The following is a 10,914-nucleotide window of genomic DNA, read 5'->3' as shown; positions in this document are numbered from 1 at the left end:
CATCTGGGTTGTTTCCAGGTTCTGGCTATTATAAATAAGGCTGCTATGAACGTGGTGGAGCATGTGTCGTTATTACATGTTGCAGTATCTTTTGGGTATATGCCCAGGAGTGGTACAGCAGGGTCCTCCGGTAGAACTATGTCCAATTTCCGGAGGAACCGCCAAACTTATTTCCAGTCAACTCCCAACTTTTAAAAAGCAAAGTTCTTGAAAGAATTGTATGCATGAGATTATCATGCTGTTCTGTTGTTCATGATGATGCTATTAAAGTACATGATGAATGAGAAGACAGAGCTTACTCCAGAGCAAAGGGTGAAATTTTAGTAGGCTACAACTTTAGAACAATTAACAGGCAGCGTTGGAACACACTCTCCAGTGCTAATGCCACAAAATGCTGATTTTACTTGCAAAGGAAAAGGTATTTTACAGAGGGTTTTTTTTTTTTTTTTTTTTTGAAATGAAAAAGGCGATACAAAGAAGGGTCCTCATTAATCTATACGTCTTCTTCTACAGGAAGATCAACCTTCATTAGTAATAGAATACATGTCACATGACTAGCAAGCACAGCTGCATTTGTTCTCTGTAATGACAATACTAAAGCTCTATAACTGTTATTTAAACTTCTTGTCTTATTTAAAAGAACTTTCAAATTACGTAATGAAAAATAGATCTTGAGGAAAATGAGTTTGAAACCATACCAATGTGCTCTCCCCCTTCATTCATGTGTGTGTATTCATGTTCACATGGGTATGAGCACATGTGTGCACATGCATGTGGAAGTCCAATGATGAGGTCTAGAATGTTCCCCGATTGTTCTTCCTCCTCACTCTTTTGAGCAGTGGTCAAAAGTCATGATCAAACCCAGAGCTTAGCAATCCCTTTATCCAGGAATCCCTTGTCAGAATCCTGTGAGGCTGAAATTATAGGTGTGACACCACTTCCAGGCCTACATAGAAAGCACAGAGGCTCTATGGACCTACCCTGGTCATTCTGCCTGCATAGCTCTCACCCCTGAACTATCGCCACAGCCCTAAGAACGTCCTTTCAGGCAAAATCAAAGTTAGAGGAACTCCAGAGTCATTGATTTTACCGGCACCTTAAGTCTACAAATATATGACGCAAATAATAGAAGCCAAGAGATAAATGCTCACTGTATATATTTATACTTAAATAGGATTATATAAGTGGAAATATTCTACTTGAAAATGATGACTGTAAAATGAAGCGACCTTCAAAGTGCACTTTCAATAATTTCATTTTGAAAGAAAAAATGTATACATTAAAACTCATACACAGATATACTATCCATAACTGGTATACCATCATAATGAACAGAAGGTGTTTATGTTGTGAAGATAGAGTTTATAGCATCTACCAACACTGAATAGTATTTTCCTGACAGTGTTTTTAGGAGTATGAAGTAAAACCTATTTAGCCTTCAAAAAAACAAATTCTAGGTGGATTTTTTTCTTTGCTACAAACTTCCTTCTATAAACAATATCATTCAGGTAACCGGGAACCGGCTCTTCAGCACTCTGGTCACTTAAGCTATCACCCTGTCCCAGGACGGCAGTGTTCTACTGAACTGTGGATTCTGCTTTTTCAGCATCAGCCTCTTTCTGAACACTGTCTGCAGGCGGTCCCAGCAGCCTGCATGGTACACTCATGTCATTTGTGAAAACACTAGTTACCTGTTGTCAACCACACAACTCACTCAAAAGATCTGGCTGCTTAACTGAGTAGAAGAAAATGTATGAAGTGCTCAGTCTTGCTGACTACAAAGGATAAATGGGCCTGCCAACCTCCTCAGTCAGAAGAAACACAGCACTTCACTCCCATCCCTGTGCCTCTCACAGTGTGCACTCTGCATGATTGTGGGAAGACAGGCAGAGGTATACACAGAAGTTCTAAGTTGGTTACATGCAAAAATCAGAATTTTAATTTGAGAACTGTTTTTTAAAGTGAACAGCAGAAAAAAATAGGTTAATTTTCTCTGAAGGAATAATCTGAAAAGAAATATATTACTTCAATGCTTGCCTTTGTAAGTGCCAGAGATAGACTAGATAGTACAGAGACATAATTTAGATTTCACTAGTATTAAAAATGTATTTCTTGGAAGACTTGTTTCTAGAAGTTTGAAAAAGGCTTAAGCTAATATCCAGTCTGAAGGAAATCCATTCTGGTGGAGATGTCTGTCTGTCTGTCTGTCTGTCTGTCTATCTACCTATCTACCTATCTATCTACCTACCTACCTACTTACCTACCTACCTATCTATCTATCACCTATCTACCTACCTACCTATCATCTATCTATCTATCATTATCTATCTATCTATCTATCTATCTATCTATCTATCTATCTATCTATCTATCTATCTATCTCTCTATCATCTATCTATCATCTATCTAGCTATCTATCATCTATCTAGCTATCTATCATCTATCTATCTATCTATCTATCTATCTATCTATCTATCTATCTATCTATCTATCTATCTATCTATATCAGAGTCCACTCTAGTCAGCTGTCCTCCCTGAGCTTACTCTGCATCCTCTGCATGGCACAGCATCCTGACTACTCCTGCATCACCAACACATCCACCCTGAGACTGTGGGCAGCACCTACATTTACTACAGCAGCTTCAACATTTATATGAGATTTTGTTACTTGCTGTATTTCTTTCTATATTTCTAAAATGCATTCACCCAATACTAAAAGAACTTAAGTCATAGTCAATGTAAATGACTAACAACTAAGTTCAGCATCACCCCTGTCACTGGGCACACACACGACATACACAAGGTTTAATTACTTAGGCTTTTTGACCTTAAAAGGACTTCCAATTCTATTCACTTTTCCAGTTTATTTTTTAGCTCAGCTCTTATCTTAATATTTTCTGAGCCAAGAGGCATACCTACTTCTACATTACATACACAATGGCACATATACATTAAAATTGTGGTATCCATGACATGATCACACTTCAGAATGATGAGAGAGTATAAAATAAAGATTTTAAGTGAATTTAAAGAAGGATTTTAAGTGCCAATTTAAGACTATCTCTTATGAGGAACTACTAAAATCTTTCCAACATTATATTCTTAGTTCTGATAAAACCAGAAAGTTTTGTATATTTGTACATCACAGACATTGAAATACTAAAGTGCAAAACACATTGGTTTTACCTATATAACATGTAAAGTCAAGGAACAAAGGCTACTTAGATAAGTCCCATGGATACCAACAGACTTTGAGCAGAGATAGGTGTATTCAGAGTGGTAAGATCATAATCCACAGAAACACTGAATTTAGAGATTAACAACAGAAATTCTAATAGTGGGCTATAAGATTTTTAATATTCATATTTTCATTAACTATTAACAAACATAAGCTCTATTTATAATGGGCATGCTCTATACAATTCAGTGTGAGCTCATATTTTGCATTTAGAAAGTTCTGTGTGTGATTGATTACCTTTACTCTCTAACAAGTCTTTAATGCCTGTCAGAACTACTCTTTATGGCTGTACTTACCCAGTGTGCAGAGCAAAGTCAGCTGACCAAAAAAATCTATGACAACATTTGTGATTTCTTTAACGAAATGACTCAAAGATTCCTTTTATCCTTTCTCTCTCCTTTACTCTCGAGAACAAGCTAGTTCTCTTCCATGCACTCATGATTACCCTGCTCAAACCCATGTTAAAAGGCCTTGCCTTTAAACTGTTTCACTGCTCCCAACTGTGGTCACAGTCCTGCCTGATGCTATTACTCTCTACCTTTGATACTCAATGATATGGGATCTAGATTCATGGCATAAGGAATGTTAATTAAGACTACTGATCCCAATTAATTTTATGATTAGATTCTTGTCTATCTAGAAATACATCCTTTTTGGTTTTTGTTTTAGCTACTTGGACTCTTGAAGCTTTCCCTGATTTCTGGATCCAAATTAAAATTTCCTAACTCATCTAATTTGATTTCTGACCCATCAACTCATTCTCTGAGGCTAATGATGAACAGCCATGCCTACATACTAAGGCTGTAGTCCTATCTTCTGCCATGTTTAAAGTACTGGCATTATTGGGTTTATTCTCAGGCCACTTATTGAACCATTTATCCCCCAGCAAAACTAAGTAAGTAACAAATGAAAATAACTACCTGCAAAGTATTGAAACAGAAATGTATGTTGCCATGGAAACAGAGCTCTATTTGTGACCTAAGTTTTATTCTATGCAGTTCCAAAGCCAAGTAGTAGCCAACAAGGAAGCAGAGAGTTAACTAAGAATGTGATCAAATAAATTAGAAGGTACATAGTTTAATAGCAGGAAATTGTATAAAAGGTTCTTTCTGGTCTGCTTTTTGTTGTTTGTTAGGTAAGAAATGCCATGAATTTAGACAGTAATTTCATGTCACAAGGAAATAATTTTCCTACTTGTGCATGTTCACAATTGAATGTATGTAACAAAGTAGCTACTGTTAACTAAAATGAAATCCATAATACAAACCACATCACCTAAATAAATACCTTTCTTTCTAGCTCTATTTTTAGAAAACCATTATTTAGTAGAATATATTTACATATATTCTATATGCTTCAAAATTTCACAAGCAGCTTCACATATTTAGTTGAATTCCTTCTAACAAACATGTAGGTTGCTATTTCAAAAAACAAAACCATAAAAGAGGCTTAAAAATGTGGGTTGACAGGTGTGGTGGCTCACATCTTTATTCCCAGCATTCAAGAGGAAGAAGTTGGAGGGTGTTTTGAGTTCGAGACCAGCCTAGTATACAGAGTGAGTTCTAGGACAGCCAGGGCTATACAGAGAAACCCTGTCTTGAATAAACAAAACAAAAAGATGGGTTAAGTTATATGTTTTAGTTCAGGAACAGGCGAGTTTCTGACAGCACCACACTTCAGCTAGCTGTAGCATCTTGCACTGTATCTTACTGAGATCCAGTACAAAGGTTCAGATTCCAGTGTTTGGGAAACCTAAAAATCTTTTGCTGAAACTTAGTGGCTACTATTGTTTTTGCTTTTGTTTTAAATGGCTGCCATCAAAATCAATAAAATTGATTAATATTCTAACTGAAGAAATCCTAAGGACATCTAAAATAAGGACACTGTTTAGATAAAGCGTATGCTGTAGTCTTCCAGAATGAATAATCTCCTACGCACTGGCAAATCCTCTTTGAAACAATGCAGTTTTGTTGAATGTGATTTTACTTCTCTCCTCATATTTTATTGCATCACAAAATTGCACTTTAACAGGATGTTGGAGATTTCTTATGAAAGCGTGGCTGACTCCACCCTGTATTGATTTACTCTGACAGCTCAGTTTTCCATGTGCTTCTATCCCTCTGGCATCCTTACTACTCTTTCCTCAGCTCACTGTGGATGAAGACAACTGTACCATGGCAATCCCTGAATGTGCTCTCGACTGTGGTGCCCTGTCTATGTTGTAGACTCTTCAGTACTTGGTATCATTAAAAGCATCAGTCACTGATAAAGCACTTGTGATTGACACTGTGGAGAATACAAGGTTTGTCTTTGAGCCTTAACTGTTCATACTGATGACTACTACTAATTTTTTTTATCTTTTTTATCCTAAAACATGTATTTTTATTACATCAACACCACAAAGAATTTACTCACTGTTATTACAAAATAATAGTAAATGATGGTCCCCAAAGATGTTTCACAGAACACAAGATGCATTTCAAAACATGAGATACAAGGAAGAAGAATTATGTTCTTCAAATTGTCCTTTAAACATTCATGACAAGTTAATTAGCTAGTAATACCCTAACCTGTTTAATTCTGAGGATCACCTTAGAGCATAAGATACAAGTAGAAAAAAGAAAAATTCAGTCACTGAATAACTAAAAATTTTCTTTATGAGTTTTTCACTCAAATATTTTTAATTTGACAATATACAAAAGAAAACCAAATTATAGAAGTGAAGTGCTTCTGATGATTTCCATCCCCTTTCCACTTTCCAGGAGCTGCTCTCTAAGTTGCTTGCTTTTAATTCTGTCGGTAACTATCAAGATACCTTTATAACCTTTAGGGATTACTAATTTATTCATTACTTGGTTTTCTGCCATAAAAGACTTAGTTTGTAATGACCTGTTCTCTTTTCACCATCTTCAAAACACAATTGCATCATAATTTCAATTCCTTCATTGGTTATCGTTATAACATCAATAAAGTAAATATTAATTCCTTTATTGGCTACTATTATAATATCAAAAGGGAAGTATTGTTTCTATCACTGAATTTTCACTTTGTACATAAGTGTATTAGTATATTGTAACTTTAACCTACCTTGTGTGTATGTGTATGTGTGTGTATGCAGGTATGTGCATGTGTGTGCATATGTTTGTATATGTGTGTGTGTGCACATACACATGCACACATGGGCAAGGGATGCACATGGCTCTGGGAATTGAACTCAGGCTGTCAGCACTGATGCACAGCACTGATTGCAAATCCATGCATGTATTTTCATGATCTTCATAATTTTTCACTGTTGTCACTTGTACCTATATTAAGGTTGGCAACATATAGTGTCTATCATCATGAATGTATTTTTTATGATTCCAAAGGGCAAATTCAAACATAGATATAATTATTATTTAAAATAGTACAAGATTATAGAACCCTAAAAACATAGGCAACAAAAGCAAAAATGGGCAAGTAGGGTTGGGCAAACTGAAAATAAAGTTTCTGGAGGTAAAGAAAACAACTCCCATAGGTAAAAGAGGTACAAAATGGGATAAAATATGTAAATCTACTCAGTAAGGGGAATAAACAAATAATAGAGGGGATTTAAACAGCTCATTAAAAAAAACCTCTCAAATAACTTGATTAAGTACTGTACAAGAATGTGAATTAACATTTCTCAAAAGAATACATAAAAACGGCCAGTAGAAGCCAGCATTACTAATTCTCACATACCATGATTAGTGGGGAGATGGCTCAGTTCATAAAGTCACATAAGCCACCAACTGAAAACCTGAGGCCAATCCCTACATCTGCTGGTGGAAGGAGAGGACGGTTTGTGAACGCTGACTTCTGGTCTTCACACACAAACTGTACATGCACACCCTTACAATGACTGAGACCTTAAAATTGGAATGAGATACCCAGAGAAACAGATTAACCCTATGGTCCAGAAATCTCACATCTGGGTCTCAGAGATGGCTGCATAACCATATTTGTTACTGCTACTAATCACAGAAAAACATGAAAACAACCCACAACGAACAGATAAGAACATCTGTCTCTATATGTGTCCATATGACTCACAGGACACCCTGAGTTTATGCCAACATTGATGAATCTGGAGGATACTTGAATCATGCTAAGTGAAATAAACCAGACTCATAAAGACAAAGTAGTATTTGTGTGAAATCTAAAATAATCAGCCTAATAAAAGCAGAGGATAAAATGACAGCTGTCTGAGGCTGGGGTTTGGGGAGGGATATAGGGAAATGCTGATTATAGGTTAGAGGTTTCAGTTACAAAAATGATCAACTTTCGGCAGCCTGATATACTTGGTGTGTCTAACCACACTGCACTGTGTATTTGAAGTTTACTAACCCAGCAAATTTCACATGTTCTTTCCACAACAGGAACAGGGGAAAGTATTCCAATGGATGAGATGCTAGGAGCACCAGGTAGCTGCTGGATTAAGAGAGCAGTGACCATCGCACAGTGAGAGAGAGAGAGAGGCAAAGTCTTCAAGTCCGACACCTTACATGTGTGCAATTATTTGTCAATTTTAGCTCAAAACAAACAAACAAAAAGATACAGTGAAGATACACAGCAGGCTTTAAAGTCTGCTTTTAGTAACCATTAACTAATTTTATAAACTTCTGAGTTTTTTGTTTGTTTGTTTTGTTTTTTGAGACAGGGTTTCTCTGTGTAGCCCTGGCTGTCCTGGAACTCACTCTGTAGACCAGGCTGGCCTCGAGCTCAGAAATCCGCCTGCCTCTGCCTCCCAAGTGCTGGGATTAAAGGCCTGTGCCACCACTGCCCAGCAAAGGTTCTTTTTTTTCCCCCCAGAGTTGAGGACCGAACCCAGGGCCTTGCACTTGTTAGGCAAGCACTCTACCACTGAGCTAAATCCCCAACCCCTAATTTTGTAAACTTCTAATGGGAGATCTTTAGAAAAAAAATTAGAACTATAAGCCAGAGAAACAAAGCCTTGGGAAAATCTTAGCTAACTGGGAAGCTCTTGTATAACTTTGTGTAGAGCAGGAAGTTGAAAGAGCTGTCTTGAAAACTGCAGAGTGAGACTGTGGCAGCTCCAGCTAGCTGGGGGGAAGGGGCTTCAGTGCGTAGGCCTACAGCTAACTACAGATCTTCACAATTGGTTGGGCTTTAAAACTATAAAAATGGTTAAAACCAGTTAGAGGTGAGAATACCAACACATTCCCAAGGAGCCATCCCAACTGGTACACTGTAGTTAACACAGAAAAACAAAAAAAACAAAACCAAACCAGAAGGCTCATTCCTAAAACAAAATTTAAAAACAATCTCGGAAGCCATGGGTCCTGATGTAGATTTCACAATCTCAAAATAAGCCTTCCTCAATCTTGGACTCAAAAGAAAAGAATCTTAACACAGCTATGACAACTCCAGAATTGCTGTCTAGGACAGGGGTTCTCAACCTATGAGTCTTGGTCCCCTGTGGGAATGAACAACTTGTCACAGGTGTCGAATAAGACCAGATTCCAAACAGTATTACGATTCCTAACAGTAGCAAAATAAGTTATGAAGTAGCAATAGAAATAATTTTACAGTCGGTCAGGGGTTGTCACAACATGAGGGACTGTATTAAAGTGTCACAGCATTAGTAAAGTTGAGAACCACTCACTGCTTTAGGAAAGAAAGGTAAGCTCTTTTTAAGACAACAAATAAGCTGCTGAATCTCAAGTGTCTCCTCCTCCCAAGAATGTCAATTTGATGTTATAATCCTCAGAATCTATAATTGTGATACTTCCATAGTCTAATTAAAAGGACATTAGGACTTAACTTAAAATCATGAGGGGGAGGCTAGCTCTGGTAGCACACACCAGGCAGGCAGGCAGGCAGGCAGGCAGGCAGGCAGGCAGGCAGGCAGGCAGGCAGGCAGGCAGGCAGGTAGGCAGGCAGATCCTTATGAATTTGAGGCTAGCTTGGTGTATATAGTTAATTCCAGGCTAGCCAGGACTACACTGTGTGATCCTGTTTCAAAATAATCAAATAAATAACTAATCTGGAGCTGGGGAGTTTTCTTGGACTGCACAGGGGCTCAATGTTACCACGAGGCTCTATAACAGAGGTGGCCTAGGGTCCAATGAGTGAAGTTGGGTCCAATATGATGCGGAACCACTCAGGAGATTCTGGGTCACTGGCTGTTAGCATCAGGGCTTCCGCCATTCTAACACATCACTGGCAGCTAGAATCAGGGAGAAATATATTCTCCTCTGAAAGAAGCAGAAGGAGTCAGCTCTACCAACAATTTGAGTCCTGAAAGATTAACTTCAGGCTTCTCATCTTCAGAATTGTAAAATAATGGGCTTCTATCATTCTGTGATACAGGGCTTGTTTTAAATTGTTACAACTCCAAGAAGAAATAAACACACCATTGCCTTTTGTAAAAATAAATCAAGAACATCAAATGTAGGCATATAAGAAAAGCCAACACAGATGTGAAAGATAAAGATGGGCAATCTAACCTTGGGAAAAAATGAATTCAAGCAACAAAACTTAAAAATCATTCTAATTCGAGCCAGTCCCACAACACCCAGGGCAAGCTCCACTCCCAGGTGCTCTGATACTCTCAGGATCAGAGGTGAGGAGGACACAACATCTGTCCCAACACCACGAGTAACTGGGACCAGTGGGACTAGGCACACAGGAACTCTGCCAGCAGAGTGGCTTGGGTTCCTTCCGGTCTCTCTGGGCTGGTGACTTGAGCAGACCTTGGGCACAGGCTCCACAGCCAGTCCCACAACACCCAAAGAAAGCTGCTGCACTTCCAGGTGCTCTAACAAGTCCAGGGTCACAGGATCACAGAGACAGCTTGACTCTGAGGAGTTCTGACACAACCAGGATCACAGGAAGGACAAGCTCCAGTCAGATTTAGCAAGAGCAGGTAGCACTAGAGATAAGAGGGTGGGGGTGGGGGGAGAGAGGTGGCAAGCGTAAGAAAATAAACAACAAAAACCAAGGTTACTTGGCATCATCAGAACCCAGTTCTCCCACCATAGCAAGACCTAGACACACCATCACACTGGAAAAGCCAGATTCAGATCTAAAATCACTTCTCATGATGATGATACAGGACTTTAAGAAAGACATAAATCATACCTTCAAAGAAATACAGGAGAACACAGGTAAACAGCTAGAAGCTCTTAAAGAGGAAACACAAAAATCCCTAAACACAAGAACTACAGGAAAACACAAACAGGTGAAGAAAATGAGCAAAACCATCCAGAATCTAAAAATGGAAATAGAAACACTAAAGAAATCAGAAAAAGAGACAACCCGGCAGATACAAAACCTAGGAAAGAAATCAGGACTCATAGATGCAAGCATCACCAACAGAATACAAGAGATAGAAGAGAGAATCTCCAACACTGGGAGTAACTGGGACCAGTGGGACCAGGCACACAGGAAGTCCACCAGCCCAGTGACTCCAGGTCCTTCCAGTCTGTCTGGGTTAGTGTTCTGAGCAGACCTTGGGCACAAGCTCTGCAGCCAGTCCCACAACACACAGAGAAAGTCACACTCCCAGGTGATCTAACAAGCCCAGGATCCCAGGATCCCAGAATCACAGGATCACATATACAGCTGGACTCTGAGGAGTTCTGACAGAACCAGGATCACAGGAAGGACAGGCTCCAGTCAGATTTAGCAAGGGC

At 38.6% G+C, this 10,914-nt stretch overlaps 1 protein-coding gene and 1 long non-coding RNA gene across 17 annotated transcripts in view; one reads left to right on the top strand and one right to left on the bottom strand.

Moving 5' to 3' along the window:
- Positions 1-10,914, bottom strand: part of Cep112 (centrosomal protein 112) — a 507,666-nt gene that overhangs the window by 279,464 nt on the left and 217,288 nt on the right. The window lies entirely within an intron of this gene.
- On the top strand, positions 4,147-5,508 carry LOC116076718. The gene is made up of 2 exons (XR_004113087.1): positions 4,147-4,306; positions 5,386-5,508. It is a non-coding gene; the product is annotated as an uncharacterized LOC116076718 (long non-coding RNA).

Source organism: Mastomys coucha, unplaced genomic scaffold (assembly GCF_008632895.1).
Source record: "Mastomys coucha isolate ucsf_1 unplaced genomic scaffold, UCSF_Mcou_1 pScaffold5, whole genome shotgun sequence".
In the NCBI taxonomy this organism is placed as follows: Eukaryota; Metazoa; Chordata; class Mammalia; order Rodentia; family Muridae; genus Mastomys; species Mastomys coucha.
Note: the sequence above shows the minus strand (reverse complement) of the source record. Positions and strands in the feature narration are given on the sequence as shown.